At 37.5% G+C, this 26,014-nt stretch overlaps 1 protein-coding gene across 2 annotated transcripts in view; it reads right to left on the bottom strand.

Moving 5' to 3' along the window:
- LOC131064639 (uncharacterized) overlaps positions 1-26,014 on the bottom strand; it is a 68,507-nt gene that overhangs the window by 9,879 nt on the left and 32,614 nt on the right. The gene's annotated exons all lie outside the window — the stretch shown is intronic.

The following is a 26,014-nucleotide window of genomic DNA, read 5'->3' as shown; positions in this document are numbered from 1 at the left end:
TAATTGAAGCAGTGACTAGACAAGTTTCCAAGGTAAAAGTCAAAATAACAGACTCTAAGAGTGAACTCAACCTAGATTTATTCCTAAGAGTTAGAGAAATATTTCAAGATGGAAGACATCAATAAGGATGTGATGTCCCCACTTTGAAATAGAATTTAATAATTAATAATAAATAATAAAATTAAAATATTAAAAAAGTTAAATTAAAATATAAAAGAATATAATTAAATATAATTAAGATTTAATTAAGTTAATGAATAGTCAAAAGACATAAAATGAAAAGTTGTGAGTCCCTCCAATATGAGATATAAAAGGGAGAAGATAACTTCATTTGAGGGGGTTATAATTTGGGAATGAGAAGTGCAGATCTGATTTAAATAAGAAGTGCAGATCTGATTGTGAAGGTTGTGTCCATTTCAAAGGGCAGAAATAACGAAGAGTTGCTTATGGTGAAAGGGTGTGTCTCTTACCAAAGGGCATACATGATGAAGATCAGATCAGATCAAAAGCATCCAGGGGGATCAGCATAGATCAGATCAGATCAGAACTGTTATTAAGTTACTGACAGTAACATCCTTGTTCTTGGTGGTATGCATGGGGACGTGCTTAATATATGAAGTCTGATAATGTTCTTATGCAGAATTTAATAGTAATATTAATATAGACTGCAATATGTATGACAGTCATACTTAATTTCATATGCATTCATAATACATGAAAGATTATTATATTATTGGCCTAGTCTTAATTTATCTACTAAGTCGTATCAGGGGATAGGTTGGTGTGTCTAGGGAAAGGCAAGTAAACCCATCACAAGTGATGGTGAGCCCAAAATGGGTAGGGACGTAGTCCTGGGCCTTGAGGGAGCCTCTTTGTAGTTGGTGTCAGCGCCCTATGACAATAAATCCCCATTCCTCATTAGGATTAGGAAAGAAGCTAAGATAGGGCTTAATATAATGAATGTTGAATGTGTTATAAATACTAATTCGTGTAATCGTTTAAGAAATATGAATTGAAGCATAATAATGTAATGGGTGTTAATTCGTTGGGAAACAGGCAGCCTCCTAGTAGGGAACATTACAGAGGATGATCCTAAAAGAGTGAAAATTGTTGCATCCAAATTGAAGTCTCATGTTGTTCTATGTCAAGGTAATTTGCAAAGTTCAAGAAAAGGGCAGGGAAAGGATAAAATCAAACTATGGTCTAAGATGCTGAAACATTTATGAGCTCAATTCTTACCTTTTGATTACCAATAAAATGTTATTTAAAAAATTTGAAAACTTAAAACAAAGAGATTAGTTAATGCAAGCTTATACCGAGCAATTTATTAGTCTTCAAATTCAGATTGATATACATGATAACAAAAGGCAAGCAACAACTAGGTATGTCAATGGCCTTAAGTTTTAACTTTAAGATGAGCTCACCTTGGTGAGAGTACCTACCATAGACAAGGCATATGAATATGACTTAGAGGTGGAGAAGAAACAGAACTTGTACAGAAAAATGATGAGTAAAAGGGGTGATAACAACCAGAACAGAGGAAAAGAAGTTTCCTCATAACCTATCATGAGTGAAGAATCAAATAAAGGCAAGAATGTGAAAACTTACTGCAGAAGAAGGGAAGGCCTCAGAAGTAGGGGACAAGGACAGCAATCTTCTAGAGATCGGAAGCCCTTGAGATGTTTCATTTGTGATGAAGCGCATAAGGCCATAGACTTCCCACAAAATCCCAAAAGGGCCATGGTAGCCTAGAAAGCTATCTAGGAATAAGGAAGCTTTAAAAGCTGATTGGAGGAGAACGAACATCTTTCAAACAAAAGGCAAGTGTAAGGACAAAGTATGTAAGGTGGTCGTAGATGATGGATCTACAAACAATCTTGTATGAACTAAGTCACCGGTTTGGCCCCTATGGGCCTTGGGTCTAAATTTAGTCTAGCTCAGGTGTGGATCTGGATTTGGCTCGTCGGGTCTGAGCAAGGTCCCACTTAGCACCTACACGTCCATTTTGGGCAAACCCAAGGCGGTGAATTTGCCATTTCTTTTTTACCCTAAAAAGTGCAATTGGGCCCCCAAACCCTAAAACATGGTATAGAAAACATCTAAAAGGCACAAGCAAACTCAAATGTAAAACAAAAACATTATACTCCATTGCTGAACTTATTATTTTCTTCCTTGCCATTGTATGAATAGAGTTGAAGATTGATTGTTGAACTTTCCAAGCTAGTTGAGCTATTCCTATGCAATTCCAAGAGTTTGTTTGTTGTCAAAAAGATCATAGAGGAAGATTTCTTCAAAAGAAGTAGGTTTTTGTAAGTTTTTGGTTTGTTTTCATTCTTCTAGGTATCTATTGTAGAACACAGGTTTACTACTGAGAGGGGGGGTTGAATCAGTAGTAAATAAATCTTAAATTCTTATTCAGTTAAATCTAAACCAACTTATCAAAATCTTTTAAATTGAATTCTTAAATGAAAGCATCAAACTGAAATCTGAAAAGATGCACCACACACTAAAACCAATGCACAAGAAGATACATGGAAACGCAAGATGGGAAAACCGCAGTGAGAAATGCTGCTAGGATCGACTGTCCTAATCCAGCCTCACAATAAAACTTTCATTGCAATGGAGTCACCAAACCCCTTATTATAAGAGCACCAACTCTTTCAGATATGATCACCCACTCAATAGCCTAAGCACCAACCCAGCACCTATCACTATAACTGATTTTAGTCTCAAAAGTTTTACACTTTACAATATTACAAATATGTGAACCAATTATTACAATCTAGATATTGTCAACCTTCAGATATACTTGTGTTGTGTTGTTCCTTTTGAAAATCTGCAATCAAACTTCTGAAAAATTAAATGCTGTCAACTGTATCAGGAATGTGCAAACAAAAAACTGATCTCTTCTTATTATCACTCCATTAAAGACTCGTAGTAGAGTGTACGTGTTATCAGCACAATTCAAAATCTCTTCAACTCAAACAGAGAATATATTTAGAATAAAATAATTGTTATACCTGATCACAACATAGGTCTCTGCACACACTTCTCTCACTGTTGTCGGCATAAATTGCCTATTGTTATGTTTGATAATATTTGTTATCCGACAAGGTATTAATTAATTGTATTGAGTGGGTTGTCAGTCTCGGGTGGTTATGGGTCGGTTGGTTGACGGTTGTGTACCTCTCGGCAACAGTCAGGTCCTTTAAATATGTCATGTACTGTCAAGGAAGGGGGATGGTATTGTCGGATCTAGTGTAATCCTTGGCCGACCATCTTTGGTCTCTTCTCTATAATAATTGAATGTGCGAATAAAGATATATTTTCTGCCGTGTCTGGTATGCATCGTCATGTACCTTATTATTTCTTGTAATTAATTTACCAGTTGTACCAGCAAACATTTTGGTGTCATTGCCTTAAAAGAAATCGTGTCAACCTTAAGTTATTCATGTTCGTAGATCCCTTCAAAGGTGAGAAGAGGCCACAGGGTGGTCAAGACCAAGCGATTAGGTGATCTACCAACCCTTGGCCGGAGGGAGCACAAAGACGAGTCGAAGCCTGGAAGTACTCGGAGTGTTGGGACGCTAGAGGTGGACGTGTAGAGGACACGCATGTGTCTGAGAGTGCAAGGAAAGCATCGGAACGTAGCGGTTGGAACGGGTCACTCAGATCCAAAACACCTAGAAGTACTCGAAGTGTTGGGGACGCTAAAGGTGGACGTGTAGAGGAGGCCTGCGTGACCAAGAGTGCAGGGGCTTGTCGTCTGGAAGACGATTTTTTCTTTGGGGGGGGATGATGTTGTCGGCATAAATTGCCTATTGTTATGTTTGATAATATTTGTTATCCGACAAGGTATTAATTAATTGTATTGAGTGGGTTGTCAGTCTCGGGTGGTTATGGGTCGGTTGGTTGACAGTTGTGTACCTCTCGGCAACCATCGGGTCCTTTAAATATGTCATGTACTATCAAGGAAGGAAGATGGTATTGTCGGATCTAGTGTAATCCTTGGCCAACCATCTTTGGTCTCTTCTCTGTAATAATTGAATGTGCAAATAAAGATATATTTTCTGCCGTGTCTGGTATGCATTGTCATGTACATTATTATTTCCTGTAATTAATTTACCAGTTGTACCAGCAAACATCACATTCTCATCAAAATCTTCTAATCAAATTCTTCACACTACTGCACTGCTCATTCAGAACATCTTCATTGAGCTTTCATAGAATGTTTTTTTTATATATATTCAGCATAAGCTTTCATAGAATAGTTTTTTGTAATCAATTACCAGTTCTTACATATATCTCTCATGCACACCCGCTCATCACATTCTCCACACCACAACCAACAAAACATTTGAATGAAAAGTATATATATTTATAAGTTTCTAATATCGGTTGAGAAGTTATCCCAACTGACAATCACCTTAACCACTTTCAACATGGCTTTTGTGTCATCACTTAACCTCTGTCATTGTGGCTTTTGTTTCAACCACCGAATGCAAAGTTTATAAACACTTGCAAAAGGTAATCAAAATTTTATCTTCCAAAGCAATCTTTCAAGAGCGTTTGATCAAATGCATAATAAATATCTGTGCGGTCCCGATTATACAGTTCTGAGAATTATTTTCTACAGAGCATTTATTCTAGACAAGCAAACCACACGGCAATAATATTCTATCTTCTGAAAGAACAATCTTCCTGATGCTTTCTGTTTATTTAGAAACATTTTATATGATCTGACATGATTCAATTAAACATATCGATCAATATGCAGATCGTATATAAGACCCAATGATCTCGTCACACACAGGCTAACTCTACTTCAAAGAATTTGATCATTGTATTTGCAGATAATCAACAATGTGGAATAGATCAGGTATTGCTGCCATTAATTAATCCATCAATCATATGTTCATGTTTGCTATTGTTTCTTTTATAACAGTGACCAAATCATTCAACCAGAATATCGTTTCAATCTGATTCTTATTTGACATCAATGACAAAAGTCAAAAGATTTTAAAATCTATAACACATGCTTAACTTTTTTAAATGGATTAACTATTAAATTGTATTTATATATTTTTATTTTCATTTGTTTCAATTCTTCAAATGTGTTGTTTATTGAACTTGTTGTTTTAGGTATTACAATTGCAACCAATTCTGACTTTGTAAGCCAGGTCCTTCAAAATAGACCCAAGCCCTCCCCTTTGAAATATGTTGTAAATGGTATAGCAGCTTCTAGGCAGTGGAGGTTATGTTTGGACTTGTAGTAAATATAAAGTTAGATATGCAAGCTCATACAATCGAGTGAAAGGCCATTTGTGCAAGATCCTTGGACAAAGCGTCAAATTTTGTCCAAGCAAAGATGGTAATGGCATTCTAGAGCCACAAGTCTTGGCATATATTGAAGAGCAAGAAAAACGGATCAAGAAATAGGCTATAAATCAAATCATCCTTTGTTAAAGAAAAGGATCTCAAGAGACATGTTGGTGTGCGTTTTATTACCCACCAAACACAAAATAAAATGTCCAAAGACACTCTATCCTCTCTTGAACAAAATCACCGCGTATGCTAAGATTGCGAGAAGATCATATGGCGATTCCAAGGTTTCTTTTGTCGGGTCTTGACGTGTGGATAAGCTCAATGGGCGTTGAGATATGTTGGTAATACACAAAGGGACTTGCACTTGGATTGTTTACAATCTTAGGACTTAGACAAATTTAACAATAGATGCTCTTCTCTCTTTTCTTTTTTTTGGATATTCGGATTTAGACTTTCAAAAAAAAGACAAAAGGATAAGGGTTTGGAAGATCTATTCTACTCCTAAGAATTCAAGAGACGGTATTGACTAGGTGAACTCAATTTCGCCTCGCTTAGGACAACTACACAAAGCAGATGCAATTTTCAAGGGATGTGCTTATGATCGGAAGTTAAGCATACACAAAGGAAAGCTCAGACTAACATTACACAATGAACAAAAATCATTTGTTCATCAAAAGTGTATCTATACTTATCAAATTTTGTTGTTGAAGAAATTGAAAACCTTGCTAATCATTCAGATAATAGAGATTACAAAGCCTAGACGCACACAAGCAATATATTATCCAAAAATGACCGCTCGCAACAATATTTCAAAAACCTCACTCTCTCCAAATGGGAGGAGGAAACCTTATATAGTCGCACAAAAAGTTTTGAATGGCTGAGATCGAACAGTGATCAAGGGCCCAGATTGAAAGATCGAAACCCTAATTAGGGTTTCCTAAAACTCTATTAGTTTGAACAAGAGAAAACAACAAGTGGCACAACTGCTAATTTGAATGAAGTGGGCATCTAGTTTCCTTTCTGGAAGCTGCAAATTCAATGTATCTAGATGCAAGTGGTTGAACTTCCTCCATGGTGACATGTGGCAAGCTGCCAATTTGGTAATCAACCATGTCCACGTCATCGATACACGTGGCAAGAGTGTTCTCCCAGTAAGTTGCTTGTGCTAGGCAATTCTCATCAATGAGCAAGAAACTCGAAATCCTGGTGAGATCATCCTTGAGAATCAGCCCTGAAACTTTGAAGAAGTTCCCTTGAATCTTGGCCCTCAGATTCTCTGCACGTAAATGTTTCTCTCGCACTTCATCTTGCTGCAATATCTCGGCTGCTACGAGGAAGACCTTGTCCTGAATACCTCTGATAGTCTTTTCTATCTCCAAACACTTAGCCTCTGATTTCTTTAGAGATTCCACTCTGGTTGTCAAAGCAAAGTACCAAGTGCTGAAGCCATATATGTCACCAGGTTGAATAACCTTTCCATCTACTAGATCCTGCAGGGAAAGCCCTTTGATGGTCTTCAAGCATGGGATTATTCTATTCTGTATATCTTCAATATCCTCCCAAGCTTCAGCTATGTCCTGGATTTTGTGCAATAAGGAAGAGGTCGAGTCATATGTCGATACTAGATTCTCAACAAGTATGTCAGCACGCTCCAAGGCATCAGAAGTCCATCCTTTGACTTCTCTGAAAGTGGCCTTCATGTCTTTATAATCTTTCATTGATTCTTGTGGAAGAGGTATGGGCAGAGTAACTAGTACCTCCTCCCGATCAATAGGGTTTGTTAGGTGTTGGACATATTTCTTCCATTGCTCATTCTCAACTTCTAACTTCTTTCTCCTTTCAACTTCTTTGTTTAACCTCTCCTTCATGGTATTGCAGGAATCATCAAATTTATGGACCTCTTGGATCTTAATGGTCTTACCCAGACTTATGTTAGTGACCTCATATTCCTCAGGAGTGACATTGTCCTGAGTTTTACCCGTTTTCGGTACTGCTCCCTGAACTGATCTGAATCCTGCACTATTTCTTTGAATCAAAGAAAACTTCTTGGCTGGCTTGGGTGGTCCCATTTCACTTGGTTTATTCAATTCAGCCAAGAGTGTCGTTGTGTTATCTACCTAGTGAACTTTCTCAGGAACCTTAGCTTTGATCCTCTCCTTCAACCAATCAGGGATGGTTGACTGTTCCATACCACTTTCATCAAAATTATCTTCAATTCCATTAGGCACAGAGATTATGCCATCTAGGAATTTTGTCTCAGGTTCAGGGTTCTCAACTTCTACAACCTTGGTGAAAATGGGCTCCTAAATTGGTTCCTAAACTGGTTCATGAACTAGTTTCTCAATTATGGGAGAAGGAACCCTCATCTCATTGCCTCCCATTTCACTATCTAACTCTTGCTCATCAATCAAAATTCTAACTGGAGCACTGGATGAAGCACTTATAGTTGAATGACCTTCATTTGACTTCTGACGTCTACTCACATCTACCTCTCCAGTAATCTTCTTTCCCTTTGCCCTTATTGAGTTCACAGTGGGCTCCTTCCTCTTCCTTCATCCAACACTTTCTGGATTCCTTGAACCGGTGGATGTCACACAGTGATTCCAAGAGATGGAATCATCAGTCCCCATGAGATCATAGGTGAAAGCAATGTTCCTTGCTTTGAGCTCCTTTGTTTTCTGAGCCACCCACCATTGGAGTATTCGATCACAGGCCGCATTAGATCTCCCAGGTTAGATCTTTCAAAATTTGTCCAATCAACTAGAGCAAGGGGCTCGTTTCTCAAATTAGCAAAATGTGGTTGCTCGAATTTAGCATCTTCTTCAATTTGGTCAACCACTCGGAATACCTCGGATGCCCTAATCAAGTTCAATGGGATTCTAGACTAGAATCTCTTTCTTATCTTGAGTTATCAGTGGCACTAGCTCAATAGTCTTCGAGGTCCAGCCTGTGCTCAAACTTCTCTCCATTAACCTATCCCATTCGATGAAAAGGATCGAAATGACTCCTTGCTTGATATTGGAAGAATGGGTACCATTGAATCTCTTTGTCGGCATGTGTGGCAGCTTGAGCTGATGGACAGGTCTCCAACCCTTTTCCAATACTGAGAGGAAAAGACGCTCCTGTCTTTTGTTTTCCTCTTTGCACAATCATAAAGTTTTCCAACTGTCTTACTACCTCAAGTAGTACCATTCTGTTTGTAGGAAACATGGGCAATTTGTACGAGGGTCCAGAGTGTAAAAGTATTGTAATTTCCAATTTAATGAACAGGTTATATGCAAGATGGTGTATTTTAATTTTGATATTATGACTATGACACTAATATTGCTATCTTTCTTTTACTGCAAGCTAGGAGGATGAACATGTATCGATTTCAATGTCATCTCCTTTGGTTCGAATAATGTATAAGTAGTAGGATGGCCATGATCAAGTGGCACCTTGATCGGACATGTCTTTTAGACATGTCCGACCAAGATGTCACTTGGTCGTGACCCTTACTAACATTAACCGATCCATAACTAATCGGTGCTACAAACATTAATGTATCGGTATAATGATAACAGTGCTTATACCCGATAATGAATCGTTTAATGCTTATGAACATACCCGATGGTGAATCGGTATCACTGTTAATGATAACAGTGCTTATAAACACATCCGATCATGAATCGGTATTTGTTAATTGTTTCAGATAAAACATACCCGATAATGAATCGGTATCAAGCATAATAATGGATCAATATAAAGTAAACAATAACAATTACGGTTAGCATTATATGCTATCGGGTTAATACCCCGATAGCATATTAATGCCGATTCATATACGAATTGACATTAATATGCTATCGGGTTAGTAGCCCAATAGCCCTTTAGATTGACGCTTAACATAGTTAAGTAGATCGTCAATCTAATCCATCATTATCCAATATCAATATCATAATTATGATCAATGTTATAGTCTGATAAACATAAAGCATGAATGAGTAAACTAATAACAGAGTAGAGAGTTAGGAGAGTCTTATCTTGCAGAAGCTACTAATGCATTAACACTCCCTCTTAGCTTTTGGAAGATAGATAAAGTAACCTGCATCACATTTCTTTTCATAATGTCAGTGTCCAAGAATATATATCATCTATACATATGATATGAAGTATCATCAGGACATAGGATACAAATATAAGATTTTACTCTAAGTATGTATCACCCAATCATGTGATATAAAGGATTCATCATTTTATTATAACAAAATATCACCTAGACACGTGATATTAGTATTGCCTAAACACGCAACACTGAGGATAAACATATGAGGATGGTTAAATTCTCATCTTATCCATATTGCGATATGTGCACAAACATTTTATCCAAATGTTTTATCACAACACCATCATGGCACATCCATGACATACCAGAGATCCAACATGATAACTGGTTTGAGAATCATAAGATCGTCACCTTATGATGTCTGCATGCAAGTGTTCATAATCTGAGAAATCGTCACCTCTTAGATATGAACACAGGGGGTAAAACGCATAATGCCTCAACATGACAAAGAAGTTTTACATTTTCAACATCTTATTTACAAAGCAGATTACCTTTCTATCATACCTAAACCTTTTCTGAAGTGATCAACCTTCACTCTGGAAAGTGGTTTGGTCAGAATATCTGCAGTTTGATCTCCCGTACTAACATATTCTAATTTGATCACATTTTTGTCTACCATGTCTCGTACATAATGGTATGGGATCTCAATATGTTTGGATCTATCATGGAATACTGGATTCACTGAAAGTTTTATGCAACTTTGATTGTCGCAATGGATGATTGTAGGTTTCATCAGGTTACCAAACAATCCCACAAGCAACTTTCTAAGCCACACTGCTTCTCGGGCAGCCATGGAGGCTGCAATGTATTCGGCCTCAGTGGAACTTTGCGCTACAGAAGACTGCTTTCTGTTGATCCAGGATATCATGGCTGATCCCAAACTGAAGCAACACCCAGAGGTGCTTTTCCGATCAGTCACACTTCCAGCCCCATCTGAATTTGAGAATCCGTGTAGATTAAGGTCAATTTTCTTATACTTGAGACCAAGGTTTAAGGTGCCTTGTAGATATCTCATAATGTGTTTTACTACTACTAGGTGTATCTCCTTTGGCTCACACATAAACTGACTCAAGGCATTTACTGCATAGCAGATATCTGGTCTTGTATTTACCAGATACATAAGAGACCCAATCATTTGCCTGTATAGAGTGGGGTCAGTAGAAGGTGATTCTGCTACTGCTTCTTTGAGTTTATGAAGATTGGTCTCCATTGGAGAGGTCATAGGTCTGCAGTTGAGCATTCCAAATCTCTTCAGGATGTCTAATGTATACTTGCCTTGGTTTAGAACAATGTTATCAGGATTCTACCATACTTCCAACCCTAGGAAATAATGAAGGAATCTCAAGTCCATATCAAATTCTTTGGATAGCTCTTTCTTGCATTGATCTATAAGGTGATCTTCTCCAGAGATTAATAAGTCATCAACATATAAAATTATTATTAGCTTATCACCTTTATTATGTTTGTAGTAGAGATCAGGATCTGCATCATTTTTAGAGAAGCCTAGTTTTGATAGATATGTGTCAATTCTTTCATACCAGACCCTGGGAGCCTGTTTGAGCCCATATAGAGCTTTCTTGAGTCTGCACGCATGAGATTCTGCATGATGGATCTCAAACCTTTCAGGTTGCTCTAGGTATACTTCTTCAGATATCTCTTCATTAAGAAAAGTTGTCTTTACATCCATTTGATGTACCTTCCATCCCTTAGCTGTTGCAATGGCTAGTATAGCCCTGACTGAGGTATATCTGGCTACAGGAGCAAATGTTTCTTCATAGTCTATTCCTTCCTTTTGAGAAAATCCTTTGGCTACAAATCTTGCCTTATATTTTTCAATGCTGCCATCTGCTGCATGTTTGATCTTGAAAAGCCATTTAGAAGAAACAACAAATTTCTTAGTTGGCCTGGGAACAATTTCCCATACATCATTTTTCATTATGGATTGATACTCTTCAGACATAGCATCCTTCCATACTTGATGTTTAAGGGCATCTGTCACATTGTCAGGTTCGTTTTTAGATAGATCATTCATAAGAGCAACATAGCTAGTAAATTTATTAGGTCTTTTGCTTTCTCTGAAGGTTCCAGAAGGAGCAGCAAACCTCTGAGCTGCTTCTACTGTTTTGGTGGCCCATAGTGGTCTTTTCTTGAGATTTCTAGGTGAGTTTTCATTTTCATTTTCAGTTTCATCTAGATTCTCCCTCTGAAACTTAGGAGCAGGATTTTCATCTAAGTTAGAGGTAGGTACATAGATTTCAGGTTCTATGAAGTTCTGAGCTCTTTTGAAAGCTAGATCCTCTTCAAATATTACATCCCTACTTAGTTCAATATTTCTTTGACCAGGTACATAGATTTTGTAGGCTTTGGAGGTTTCACTATATCCTACAAGTAATCCTCTTTTTCCAGAAGGCTCTAGTTTTAGTCTCTTTTCTTTAGGTATATGGATATAGACAGGGCATCCAAATATCCTAAGGTGGCTAATATCAAGCTTAATCTTAGTGAATACTTCTTCAGGAGTTTTGTCCTCAAGATGGGAGTGAGGGCACCTGTTTTGTATATATACAGCGGTGTTGGATGCTTCAGCCCAGAGATTTGTGTTAAGGTTTTGATCTAGGATCATGGCCTTGGCAGCTTCAACTATGGTCCTATTTTTCCTTTCCGCTACCCCATTTTGTTGAGGGTTATAAGGTATAGTAAGCTCCCTCTTAATCCCATTATCTCTACAAAATTCTTTAAATGAATCTGATGTGTATTCTCCCCCATTGTCGGTTCTTAGGGTTTTAACTTTGTTTCCTGAGTGGTTTTCAGTTAGTGATTTAAATTCTTTAAATCTAGAGAGGATCTCTTCTGATTCTTTACTTTTCAGAAAGTAGATCCAAGTCTTCCTAGAGTAGTCATCAACAAATATTACATAATACAAGAATCCCCCTAGAGAGGATACGGACATAGGTCCGCATACATCAGAATGAACTAATTCTAGAATTTTGCTAGTTTTCCTAGTACTATTTTGGAATGTACCTTTGGTATTCTTACCTAGGGCACATCCTTTGCATGCCCCTGAATGATCTTGCTTTAACTTGGGTAGACCTGTGACAAGGTTTCCCATTGAAGATAAAGCCCTAAAATTCAGATGACCTAATCTTCTATGCCAAACTTCATTTGCATTAGTGGCTTCATGGATTAGGGCTAGATTAGGTTCCGTGCACAGTTCATACAAATAGCCCCGTCTCTGTCCAATGGTCATTGCCTTCTTGATGGAGGAGTTCTTTGACCAAGCCAATACTTTGTTGTCCATGAATGTCACTCTGTATCCGTTATCTTCTAGTGCCGATATAGAGACTAGATTTCTTTTGATGCCAGGGACATATAGTACTCCTTCAAGCCGCAGGGTTATGCATGTCTTCAATTTGATGGTGCAGGTTCCTACTCCTTTGACTGGATGTGTGGAGTCATCTCCGATGGCTACGTCCTCATCACTCTCCTCTGTCATGGAATCAAGTACTTCTCTAAACCCAGTGATGTACCTGGATGAACCACTGTCAATCACCCATGAGTTGATTTTGTTAGAAGCTTGACTTGTGAGTGTTGAGTAGAATACGTATTTCCCGGAGTCATCTTCCCCTTTAATCTTTCCTGCTTTAACAAATGTAGCATGTTTCTTTGTTCTTTCCGGGCATTTTGCAACAAAGTGTCCGAACTGATCACATCTGTAACATTGAATGTGAGATAAGTCCTTCTTTGAAGTATTCTTGCCTTGACGACCTTTTCTCTTTCTAAACTGCCTTTTCTTGTTATGCTTGGTGGAGTTGGTGTTTAGAACTTGTAGGTCTTCATCTATATTCTTGTGTTTCATTCCCATCTTGTTCAATCTTGATTCTTCTTGGAGACAGTCATCCCTTAATCTTTCAAACTTGGGATATTTGGACCTTGCACTGATGCCTTGGACGAATGTGCTCCATCCACTAGGCAACCCATCTAAAGCAATGAGTGTCAACTCTTTGCTTTGGATCTCATAGTCCAGAGTTGCAAGTTCATCTTTTAGAACTGATATCCGCATAAAGTAGGCGTTGATTGTCTCCCCTTTGTTCATGGTGATGTGATTTATTTCTCGTTTTAATGCTAGAGTTCGACTTGCATTTGATATCTCAAATGTGCTTTCAAGAGCTTTGAACATTTTATAGGCTGTCTGATGTTTTCTTATGATGGGCATTATGTTGTTTCTCACCCCATCAACTATTATTTTTATTGCCTTTTCATTTCCCTCAATCCATGCTGATTTGTCAGGTTCATTTTCGAGTTGATCATTTTTGGTTTGAACAAACGAATCCACTTTGTTCTCCTTTAAGATCATTTGAATTCTGAATTTCCAGGCTGAAAAATCATCGCCACCTCCGAGTCTGTCTTCGAATCTGATAGCACTGGCCATTTGAAGAAATGTGATCTAGTATATAAACTTGTTCTTAAATTTGTTTCACGAAATTAAATAGCCTCAAGTTTGATCAACTTGGCTCTGATACCATGTAAAAGTATTGTAATTTCCAATTTAATGAACAGGTTATATGCAGGATGGTGTATTTTAATTTGATATTATGACTATGACACTAATATTGCTATCTTTCTTTTACTGCAGGTTAGGAGGATGAACATGTATCGATTTCAATGTCATCTCCTTTGGTTTGAATAATGTATAAGTAGTAGGATGTCACTTGGTCGTGACCCTTACTAACATTAACCGATCCATAACTAATCGGTGCTACAAACATTAATGTATCGGTATAATGATAACAGTGCTTATACCCGATAATGAATCGGTATTTGTTAATTGTTTCAGATAAAACATACCCGATAATGAATCGGTATCAAGCATAATAATGGATAAATATAAAGTAAAAAATAACAATTACGGTTAGCATTATATGATATCGGGTTAATACCCCGATAGCATATTAATGCCGATTCATATATGAATTGACATTAATATGCTATCGGGTTAGTAGCCCGATAGCCCTTTAGATTGACGCTTAACATAGTTAAGTAGATCGTCAATCTAATCCATCATTATCCAATATCAATATCATAATTATGATCAATGTTATAGTCTGATAAACATAAAGCATGAATGAGTAAACTAATAACAGAGTAGAGAGTTAGGAGAGTCTTATCTTGCAAAAGCTACTAATGCATTAACACAAGAGAATCCTTGGATCCTCAAGTAGGTGAACCTGGGATATTGGATAAACCAATGCCCAAACCTGCTGATCAAATCTTTTGACTCTTGAGATAGTCGTTGATGAAGACCTCCCTGAAGAGTTCTCATGATATGCATAAGGAATGCATCATTGACCCTTTTTAAATGAAACTTCTCCTCCAGGTTTAGTTGTGGATAACAATCATAGACAGCGAACTAGTTCCCTTTATTCCCAACAGCTCCTCTACACACAAGGCCTCTATATCTGTATGATTTGGCTAAGGAGTAGATCAAATAGGAACTCATATAAAACGTCCCATTCTTCTCCAGGTTTCTCAACTGATCATCTAAATTGTCACTTATGATCTTTGCCCAATTTATCACCTTAACACTACCAGTCACCTCATGGATAAAATAGTATATCCATGGTTCGAAAGGAGCACCTTGCTGGCTGCCCATAACCCTGTTTAATAAGACAATGAAGTCTCTATAGTCCTCTTTGAAATAAGGCCTGAGAAGGGTCTTAGGTATCTTTGAAACACTTTTTCTAGGCTTCTCCAACCATGAATGGTTGATGTTAGCCTCATACTCCTCCGTATTATCCTTGTATAGTTGGGTTGCTTCATCTCTGGTCATATAGACCGTGTTGTGGTATTCAGGGATGCGGAAGGCCTCTCTGATTGCTAATTCACCAATATTTGCAAGCACTTTGCCATCAAGAGCAACTATTTCTCTATTCTTTGGGTTATAATGTTTGAAGCACTCTACAATAAATTCAGTACTTTAAACTGCTGGAAGAAAACTAGCAGCCTGCACTATCCCATTTCGCATCATTTTCTGTGCAATTGGAGTGGATAACTATGTATCCGTGTCATGCATCCTCTTCTTGAACTCACAAAGATTGATGTGCCCAAGGTTGGTGTCTCCAACCTGCTTCCATTTGGAGTTCATCTTGGATTCGAGAGGGGAATCCTTGTCAACCTGGAACTTCATTTGAACTTTGCATGATGGTCAAGTGGCAATTTGGAGTTTTAGCAGCTAAGTGTATTCTGATTTTTACTCTCTTTTTTCAACACTTTAGCATTTAAAAGGGGTTTCAATGCTTAGATATTCTTGAAAACCTCTGGAAAACCCTTGAATATGACAAAACTTGAGAACTTGCATGTCTGATTTTTATCAAAAATAAAAACTGAGAATAAAAACTAAGTCCAAGAAGTTCGATTAAGTGTGCACTAACACTAGTTTATGGGGCAAAAAATAGGAAAGAATAGAAGGAGAATGCATTATATTGCTTCTTTCTTTCAAAAAAACTTGAAAAATCAGGTTAGGAAACTTGATAATCTGCCCATAACCAAATTTCACCTTCAAAAAGAATAAGAAAGAAGGGAGAAATTCTATTCGTGATGAAAAATCAGAGATTGATCTTCAAAATGTTGTGAAATTGCTCTTCAGAACAGTCAAAACCCTTCTCTAAACTGGGTATAAACCTTTGAAATCTCGCTGGAAACCTTCAAACCTGCACAAAACTTCCTCAAAACCTTCTCCACTTGCTCTCTAAAGTTCGAATTTCTTATGAAAAGGATGAAAAAATGAATTGGTATTTGTAAAAAAACCTCATGAAGTTCGAATTTCTTAAATAGAAACACAGAAATCTTCTTTGATTCGTTTCTAAATGTCCTTTAGTCTTTCAATTTGCAAAAGAAAGCTTCTAATTTGAGTTTCAGTTGAGTTGGAATCCTCTTAAGCAAGTTCGAATGGTGAGTTTAAGTCCAAAAGAAAGTTTCTAATTTGATTTTCAGTCTATGAATCGAACTTAATCTTCAATCTTCCATTTTGAAAAACTTTCTAAAATTGCCTCTAGTTCGAACTTGGACAAAATATCTTGTTGATCACCATGAGAATATTCTCCAACTCCTAATTTAGCAAGTTTCTCATGAAGGCGGACTTGATGAATCTCATTCCTTTGCATCTAGGTGAACTTCATTGACTTTTTGCACTTTGTTGATTAGTCCTAGGCGGACTTCCTTCATCTCATGCACTTGGACTTGTAAGAGGGTGGACTTGGTTGATTCCATGCTCCTCATGTTTGCTGCTTCCTTCACCTCTTGGGCGGACTTAAACATACTCTTGCACTACATATCCTCTCCCTAGGGCGGACTTATTTGACTTCATTCCCTCTTCATGCCATCTTCAAGGCGGACCTAGACATGCTTTTTCTCTTCTTTCCTTGCACTTTACAAGGCGGGCATGAGGGGAGTTGAAAACCTTTCTAACATGGCGGACTTGATGAAACTTATGCACCTTCTCCATGGGCGGGGTTCCTTGCTTCCTTGACCAAGTCAAGGCAGACTTGGAGAGATCTCTTCCCCTTGCATACATCGTGAGGGCGGACTTGATCAAACTCGTGACCCTATGAACCTCTTTGCTGGGCGGACTTGAAGAGACCTGATCTCCATGAGAACTAAATTCAAAATCTTCATAACTTATGCATTTCAACTCGGATCTTTCTTGAAATTTGAAATTCATACACCATTTATCTTCTGAATTCCTTTGGATCCCTAAAATCTAGGAACTTAGCTTTTTCGGACAAAACTTGAATTTTGAGGATATTCTTGATCATTTTCAATGTAACTCAGAGCCAACAGTGCAAACCCTAGATCCCCTTACCAAAAATAGAAAAAGCAAGCATCCCTAAAAAATAGGAAAAACATACTAAAAATAGCCATTTCAGGGATCGTGCTAAAAGTGCCAAAAACGAAACTTCCTAAAAAATAGGAAAAAACGGAAAAAGCAAAACTTTCCAAAAATAGAAAGTTGTCCAAATTGACCCAAATTAATTGCAATCTTCGTCCTTCGGACATTCTAGGTACATTGACAATGTCTAGACTTTGTTCTAACCATGGTTTGCACAAACTGACTTATGACTTCCAAAACTCGGACCTTTCAAAACTGACAAAATTGGTCTCGGGAAGGTTGCGAGGCTCTAACAAAAACCCTCAAAAGCAAAAGCAAGGAGGGTCCCCATTTGCAATGGGGTGATGTGTGAAAAGGTCAAAACAAGACGAAGCCACTGCCTTCTCATTTTCAACCTACAAAGAGCCACCCATTTTTGTCCACACCTAAATAACAACTTGTGGCCTTTACACATAAGAGATCAAAGAAACTATTGGAAATGGCATTTCATAATGAGTCTCAAGAGATCGTTGATCAACACATACCGAAATGTGTCTATGTGAATGGATTGGCATTCAATGTTGTTTTCTCACCATATTGGCAACAAATGGTGAAAGCAATTAGTGAGACTCCAAAAGGGTACAAGGGCCTAGGTGTTGAGAAGGTGCGTAGCATCTTAATGGAAAAAGAGGTGAAACTTCTAGAGACTCCTGAAGCCCATAAGGGATTCGTGGGTCAAAACAAGGGCATCCATTTTTTATCAATGGAAAGATGCAAAAAAAAAATCATTGGTCAATGTTATTGCAATGTCTCATAAAGGGGCAATGTTTTTCAAAGGAATGGATTGTGAAGGGGAGGTGCAAGATAGTGTATTTATTTCTAACATTCTTTGTCAAGCCATTGAGGAAGTGGGCCCTTGAAATGTTGCGCAATTTATAACAAACAATGCCAAAAGTCGTAGAGGGGTTGCATTATTGGTTGAGGAGCGTTATTCACATTTTTTGGACACCTTGTGGTGTCCACCCCCTCAACCTTATGCTACAAAAAATTGGCACCAAAATTGATTGAATCAAACAAGTGTATGATGAGGTTGAAGAGATCCAAACGTGTGTCACCAACTACCATGTGTCACAAGGCATATTTTAAACATTCTTGAAATTGGAATAAATATGTTCCACTTTAGTAAAGTTTTTAATTTTATTTTAATTTCAGTTTTTGTAAAAAAAGATTTAATTTTGACTTTCAAACAAGTTGTCAAGACCCATTTTGCCTCCAATACAATTGGGTTGAGATGACTTGTGAAGGTTCATGAGAAACTTTCTAAAATGGTCATCATCTAAAATTGGTCCATATGGAGGCAATCTAGCACTACAGGGGCAGCCAAGGTTAAGCAAATGATCCTAGATGACATTTGGTGGGATTGTGTTGAATATCTCTTAACTTTCATCGAGCCCATATTGAGCACGATCCATTATATTGAGATAAATAGACCTTGTTTGGGTGAGGCATATGATGGCATCAACTCAATGATTGAGAAGATGAAAGTCATCATAAAAGCAAAAAAGCAAGATCCTAAAGAAATTCTTCAAAAAGAGATGGAACAAAATGACCACTCCGATACATCTTCTTGCTTTTGGATTGAGTCTCAAATCTTATAGTGTTGAGCTCCTTTCTATGAATACAAGAGTTGCCCCATATAGAGAAATTAAAGTCCATCAATGTTACAAGGCAGCACTTTGTAGAGTCTTCATTGATCCAAAAATGTAGGATGCAGTGAGGGTTGAGTTCATGGATTTTGCATGCTCCAATGACTTTAGCCTTGATGCTCTTCACCACATGTATAAGGTTGATGCGTTGATGTTCATAGTTGGCGTTACTTCCATGGCCAGCCATTCACATACCCACAACCTCTTGCAATCAAAATTTTATTGCAAAAGTAATTTTGATTGAAATATTTTTTTTTAGTTTTTTTAGTTATATTTAGATTTTAATTATATAGTTTTAATTTTTAAATTTTGTAGCTCTTTAACTCTCTAATTTTGTCTTAATAGATTACTAGTTCATCTACATCTAAGAGGAATTGGAGCAAATACTCCGTCAACTCAATAAAGAGCAATAAACTACACTCGAAAAAGGTAAAGGACTTGGTGTATGTGCATTCAGACTTGTGGCTCCATACACACAAAGTGACAAGGAAGGGGACACAAGGAGGTGGGATATTGAGCCAAAGCATATTGGCCTGGATGCATCCACTTCCCATTGCGTTGCACTTAATGTTGACAATGACTATGAGACAACTAGTGAGCATGAGAGTGCCAATGCTGATGCCAATGCCAAAGCCAGTAAGAATATTTGTGGTTCTTCTAATTTATCACTACCTACATCATCTAATATGGATGGTGATGATGACATTTTTGAAGACGCATCTGATTTTTTATCAATGATGGCTGATTGTTGACACTTGACATTACTATTTTTTAACTTCACAATATATCATGGCATTTGAATTTGATTCAGATTAATGACTATTAACATGGTGGTTTTGTTTATTATATAACATAAGATGCTATGTATTGTAATGTCCCCTGTTGGGACTTTACTTAATTTTCCCTAAAATTCCCTTAATAGGGTATGGATGATGTTGAGAAGTGTAAATTATCAACTCAATACCTTGATTTAGCACCTGCAATCAGGTTGGTTATCAAAGATAAATAAACATATTATCCAACAATGCCACAAATAAAATTCTAATCACTTTTATAATATTCAGAATGTACAATAGGAGATTCTTTTAAGGTTCTACCGACACAACTCATCATCATTATGGAGCACCAATTGGGAGATCATACAAGGCACCTTGAGCCAATCCATCCATCCTAGGAGCACGAAATAACTATCATCATTCGGCCTCCCAGCCCCACTTAGGGTGTCTCTACCGGAATGGCTTCTTAGCTACTTGCCTTCCTCATATGCACTACTATCTCCCCTCCAAAATGGGATGGCAGATTGGCTGAAGCTTTAAAGGAATCTTCATCATCATTAATTATGCATACATTCCTACATATTATTCATTGGAAGACATGATAACAATTCAGCAAGACAAGTGTTCTATGCATTATGCATCATACCAAACACCTATCAAGTCTGTTGACTATCGTTTGATTAATTCTGAAATCAGATATCCAGTTATGGTCGATTGCCTTTGCTTGATCTCTTAGATGGTTCGGTACCTTCTTCAAATGATGTCTTCTTCACTTTATACCCTTCATGGAGAAAAGGGGTCACACCCTTTGGTTATGAAGAGATACATCTGTTAGGAAACAACTGCTGCCCTTTCACTTTTTATTTAATCTTCACCTATCTCGTACTTCTCAAATCTGTCTTTACTGCTTTTCAAATCTGCATATATCCCATTTAAGATCTGCATGTCTTATTTTCTTTATTCCTTCTCAATTCTTATTTCAGATCCCTCCATATACTTCTGATCTGAATCTGCTATAGATCTCCTCTGATTCCCCTTCTTTCCCCCCATTCCATTTGATCCTTCTTCCCCTTTATATCTTCCAATGTGAGAGAAAGATCACACCTCTTCATCATGTCTACATTTTGGCAAGAGTCACAACCTTCACAATTAGCAGCACCCTTTGAAAGAGTACAACCCTTCATAATTTCTAGCCTTTTGAAAGAGTCACTTCCTTATTTACTTCCCATTCATTTCTTCTTCCCTTATTCATTCTTTGATTCGCATGCTCCATTCTTTCTTCCCTTCTCCATATTCCCCATTCAAATAAAGTTCTCCTCTCTTTTATATCTCATGTTTGAGTGAGTCATAACTTTTCATTTCATACCTTTTGACCATTCATTAAACTTAACTAAATTTTAATTATTTTGATTTTATTCTTTATATTTATATTTTTATTATTAGCATTTATTTTTAAATCCTATTTCATAAAAATGGGGGCATTACATGTATGCTGTATTTTGAACTTAATTACTGCTACAAATATGTATATATTTCTGATTTTTATATGTTTTCATATGGACGAACCCAACCCCAAAAAATTTTGACTGAACCCTAACCAATACTAGGACCGATAACTTAAGAGTATGAAAATGGTTAACAAATTGAAGCTTACTTGCATTCCAAAATCTGATACTAACAAGATTTCCTGGTTGAAGCAAAATCATAGCGTACATTTGAATAAATCCTATCTTTGTTACATCCCTTTTTCTTGACTTTGGAAAAAGCTTGTTATACTTCGGTTCAGCTAATCAATGATATTGCTTTTGTTTCTGCTACAAATGGAAAATGAATGATAAAGTTATTTTGTTTTTCAATATTTTATGAAATCTGTTAATATGGTTAAGATGTGGCTAATCACAACACCCTCAGGAAGGAGAGAGAGTATCATCAAGGAGAGGATCGCAAACTTTGGAAAAGAACAATTGTCATTGAGCCTTGAGATGGGGAAGTAAGATATATTACTAAGAGCATCACCACCTTGGTTGGGAAGTATTTGTTCCATCCTTCTTGTTGATGTCAACCTGTGTTTACCCTGTCGCCTCATGTGTCTCTTGAGTGGTTAAGTATCTTTATGTTGATCATGATTCCTTGTCATTAAGTTTTCATGAATTAACTATATATATATATATATATATATGAGCTTCCTTTGTATGTTTCAATAATTATTATTAGTGGAACATATACATATTCACACATACAAAGATGGAGGTACGCGTATGAGTATGTATATGCTCCTTATTAAAAAATTTGGATGCATTTGATAGCGCTGGTAATGCCTTGGTGGCGGATTCCATTTCTTATGATCACCAACAAGCATGTTGGGAGAGTCCTTGACTTTGTGGCTTACGTTCTTGGTAATGTGAGACATTACCACCTTGCTTTTTGTATCGGTTTTTTGGCTCGAAGCCTTTTCTTTGGCAGCAACTATAGATAGCCATTGTGATGGCCAGTCGCAAGGTTGGATGTCATTTGGTTACGCATTTTTTTTAAAGCATTCTTTTTGGGGAATACATTGGGAAAAGATTGCTTGAAGTCTATGAAAGCTCTATTAACTGATAGCGGAGGTTTGTTTTGTGTGAGAAGGAAGGAGTTCGCAGTAGAATTCTGAAGTGTTTGTTCCTTCTGTCAACTTGCATCGTGTAGAGCTTGTAGCTCATACCAGAGCCGATACTAGGAAGCTTTTGGCTGCATTGTCAATTGATTCTTTATGATCAGGCATGAGTCTTGATCTCTTCAATCATCATTTAATGACTACTGTGTCATTCATGAACCAATGGTCTGTGTTCTTTAACTAATGTTGTGATATCAGAATTGATAGAAGTAATACCGAGGGTCAATTTGTGTTTTCCTTGTCCTTGTGAACTAGATGACTTGTTAAATGTTCAATATCAGTTTGGTATGTTCCGATACCTGCAACATGATGTATTAATAATACCAGACCCAATGTGTTGATAGTTATTGTTGTCTATTCTAATATGAATGGTTAATTGAGGCTATATTTGGTCAATAGGACCCTGTGTAATGTTGTGAATGCAAATACTCCCATTCATTTTGCTGAGTAAGGGTGGTGAACATTGACTGCACACTATCGTGCTTGTTATAAAACCTTGGCCAAGGTGGCGCTACAATTAGCATGCGACATTCAATTCACAAGAATCAGATACACCACTAGCCAGAGTCTCATGCTAGTTAGGGGGTACCTACAGTGTATGGTCGGCTAGTCAGTGGAGGTTCTAAACACTAGGCTCAGAGGGCTTAATGAAGAATCGGGCCCTTCCAGTAGGAAAAGGCATGGGAGACTTATGTCTGTGGTTGGGCAGAAAAGCCCTTGATGATGCTCTCCCTCTCCCATGTTAAACCTTGATATGCATCTGTTATCAGCTGGAGATCGTTCTTTTGTAATCTCTAAACCCTTCACTTTCTTTTAGTTAAAATTATTAAATTTTTATGTGACAGTTGCTTTTCCTTTCGGATGAAATAGTTAGTTAGATGGTAGTTGAGTTAGTTATAAACTGTTTTCCTTTCAGCTGAAATTGAATGTAGTTGTTGATTCTTCATTAAAATACTATTTTTAATTGGTTGTTATTCTATTTAAGGAATTTGGTTGTTACAGTCTTGTTGCTTTCAAAATTGGTCCTTAAGTGGATGAAATGCTACATGATGTAGTGCCAATGAATGTGTATCATTTGTTATTAAGAAGATCCTAGCAATATGATCAACAAGTAATCCATCAAGGTTGGGAGAACACTTATGAGGTACAACATGAAAGAAGAAGACATCTCCTAAAACTGTGGAATGCAGGAACATTCAAAAAGGCAGCTTTGTCTCTTCTATTAGAAGCCAGACTTGAGACCATAGAGACAAGTTATGGTTAAGCCAAGAAGTGAGAAAGAGGCATGTTTGGGAGCCAAAAGAGCAAATGATTTGAGAAATGCAGTACAACAGACAATTGATGAATAAAAAGGTGGAGCTACATCAAGTCTCAATTGGCAGGGCTAAAAGTGCACTTGAAGAGATAGATGTTGAAGTTTCAGTTGAACGTGATCTTCATTCAAAGTTAACACGAGAAGATCTTACAAGTGATTCTAATTAGATTGAAGGGGATGGTCAATTGTGAGAGTATGAGCACAATCGTAAAAAAGCCTCCAAGAATGTTATCAAGAGTTTGCTAAAATACTAAAAAGCGATAGCCTAAGTCAGTCTGAGAGCAATGATACAAAGCATGATTAGGAAAATTTGAAAGAGTTTCAGGTGTGTTGGTGATAGCAGCAGCGTTTATTTGTCAGCTCTACATTTGAGACTTCACCTGCCTAACCAGATGGTGGAATCAGCACTGGATTACTCCTGACTATGGAAGAGCATGGGTTGGAAAATTTAGTGTTGCTGTTGGAAATAAGCCACACCCGGACCGACAATGGACTGGTCCAAGAGGGGCCAGTAGCTCAGTGGTAGAGCAGTCCAGCAGCGTTGGAAGGTCCTAGGTTCAAGTCCTAGCTGGTCCATGTCTCAACATGGTATCAGAGCCAGGTCCAGGCTAGGAGCCCCAAGCACACGAGAGGTGTAACTTAAGGGGGGTGTTGCTGTTGGAAATAAGCCACACCCGAACCGACGATGGACTGGTCCAAGAGGGGCCAGTAGCTCAGTGGTAGAGAACTCCGGCAACGTTGGAAGGTCCTAGGTTCGAGTCCTAGCTGGTCCATGTCTCAACAATCGACCACTCAAAAGGATACACATTGTAGTTGAACACAAGCGTATGATCGAAAGCCAACTTCAATAAGTTAGATACCTCATTCATCTTAAGGTTTCATCATCAAGAGAATACTTACTTCAAAGAATGTAATAGGCAATATGCTTAAATTGAAGAGTAGTGTCGCAATGAATATTATGTAAGGATGATGAAAGCCATGACAGAAAATGCATCAGAGCTAAAGGCAATCCTCTAAACAAGAGGAGCAGAGCAAGGTTATAATAACAGCATAAGAAAGAACATGAGGGCCTATTATGAAGAGTTGAAGAGAACCAAGTGTTACACAGTTACAACCCTACATGACAACCTTATCCAAACATAAAACAAAACAGAAAATGCAGTCCATACAATGTTAAGAGATTTGATGCAAATCAAGAGACACACCATAAGAGTATATAATTCCAAAGTAGCAAGACTATTGAGCATTTCAAGACTTAGATAGAATACAGTGCATCGGAACTATGCAGCAAGTATCATAAGGGATCAGATCATAATATGAAAATAGTAAGGTCAACATTGGGCATAGATACTAAGTAGGATGTCTATCACACCAATGATTGAGGTTCCATGTTTCTAAATCTCCTATAAATTTATTCATCTTTCTATTTGTGCTTGCCATCATAATACTCCTAGATTTATATCTGAATACACATGCTGAAGTCTTAAGTGTCAAGGATGTATTTAGATCAATGCATCAATTCGGATCACCACATCAAATAGGTTGAGAGCTAAACATTCTTAAAAATAGAGAGTAGGGCATAACTATCTTCAATAGTTCAAACTGGATTAGAACAAATTCTTAACACAAGAACAAGGCTTGAACTAGGGTGATTGTTCCAAACCTTAGGAAGAAAGTTAGGCAATACTAAGATCTGAAAACAAGTGCACAAACCGACATATGAAAGCACCCTCAGATGAAGTAGTTTCTTTCCTCGACTTTCAGACCTATAACCATCTTGCAAAACTAACAAGAAGCTGAAAGTGAAGGACAACTAATAATCTGATTATTTAGAATGAACCTAAAGCTCTGATACCATGTTAATTTTAAGCAATCAGCTATTAATCTTAAATAATCAGGTTATAACAGGACAGTAACAGCAATAAAAACACAAAACAAGACACACCAATACCGTGGGAAAACCTCCCTCTTGGAGGTGAAAAACCCAGCCACAAAGTACGATGTGTATTATCTCAAATGTAGGCAATTACAAGGCAAGTGTGCTTATCTCAGATTGTTGTTCAACCAGCAAGATAGCAGATCTGAATTCCTCTTTATATGATAATGGAGATTGCAGCCCTTATTATCAGCATCAAATTCGCTCAAGGCAAGTCTTCATTAGCTTCGCAGGATCTTGATAGCATCACCTAACAGCCAGCCTTCACACAATGGATGAGGAGCAAGTTCGCACAAGAGAGAGAGAGAGATCGCCAAATGTTGGAGAGCAGATTACA

Source organism: Cryptomeria japonica, chromosome 9 (genome assembly GCF_030272615.1).
Source record: "Cryptomeria japonica chromosome 9, Sugi_1.0, whole genome shotgun sequence".
In the NCBI taxonomy this organism is placed as follows: domain Eukaryota; kingdom Viridiplantae; phylum Streptophyta; class Pinopsida; order Cupressales; family Cupressaceae; genus Cryptomeria; species Cryptomeria japonica.
The sequence above is the reverse complement of the archived record's forward strand: the minus strand, read 5'-3'. Positions and strand labels throughout refer to the sequence as shown.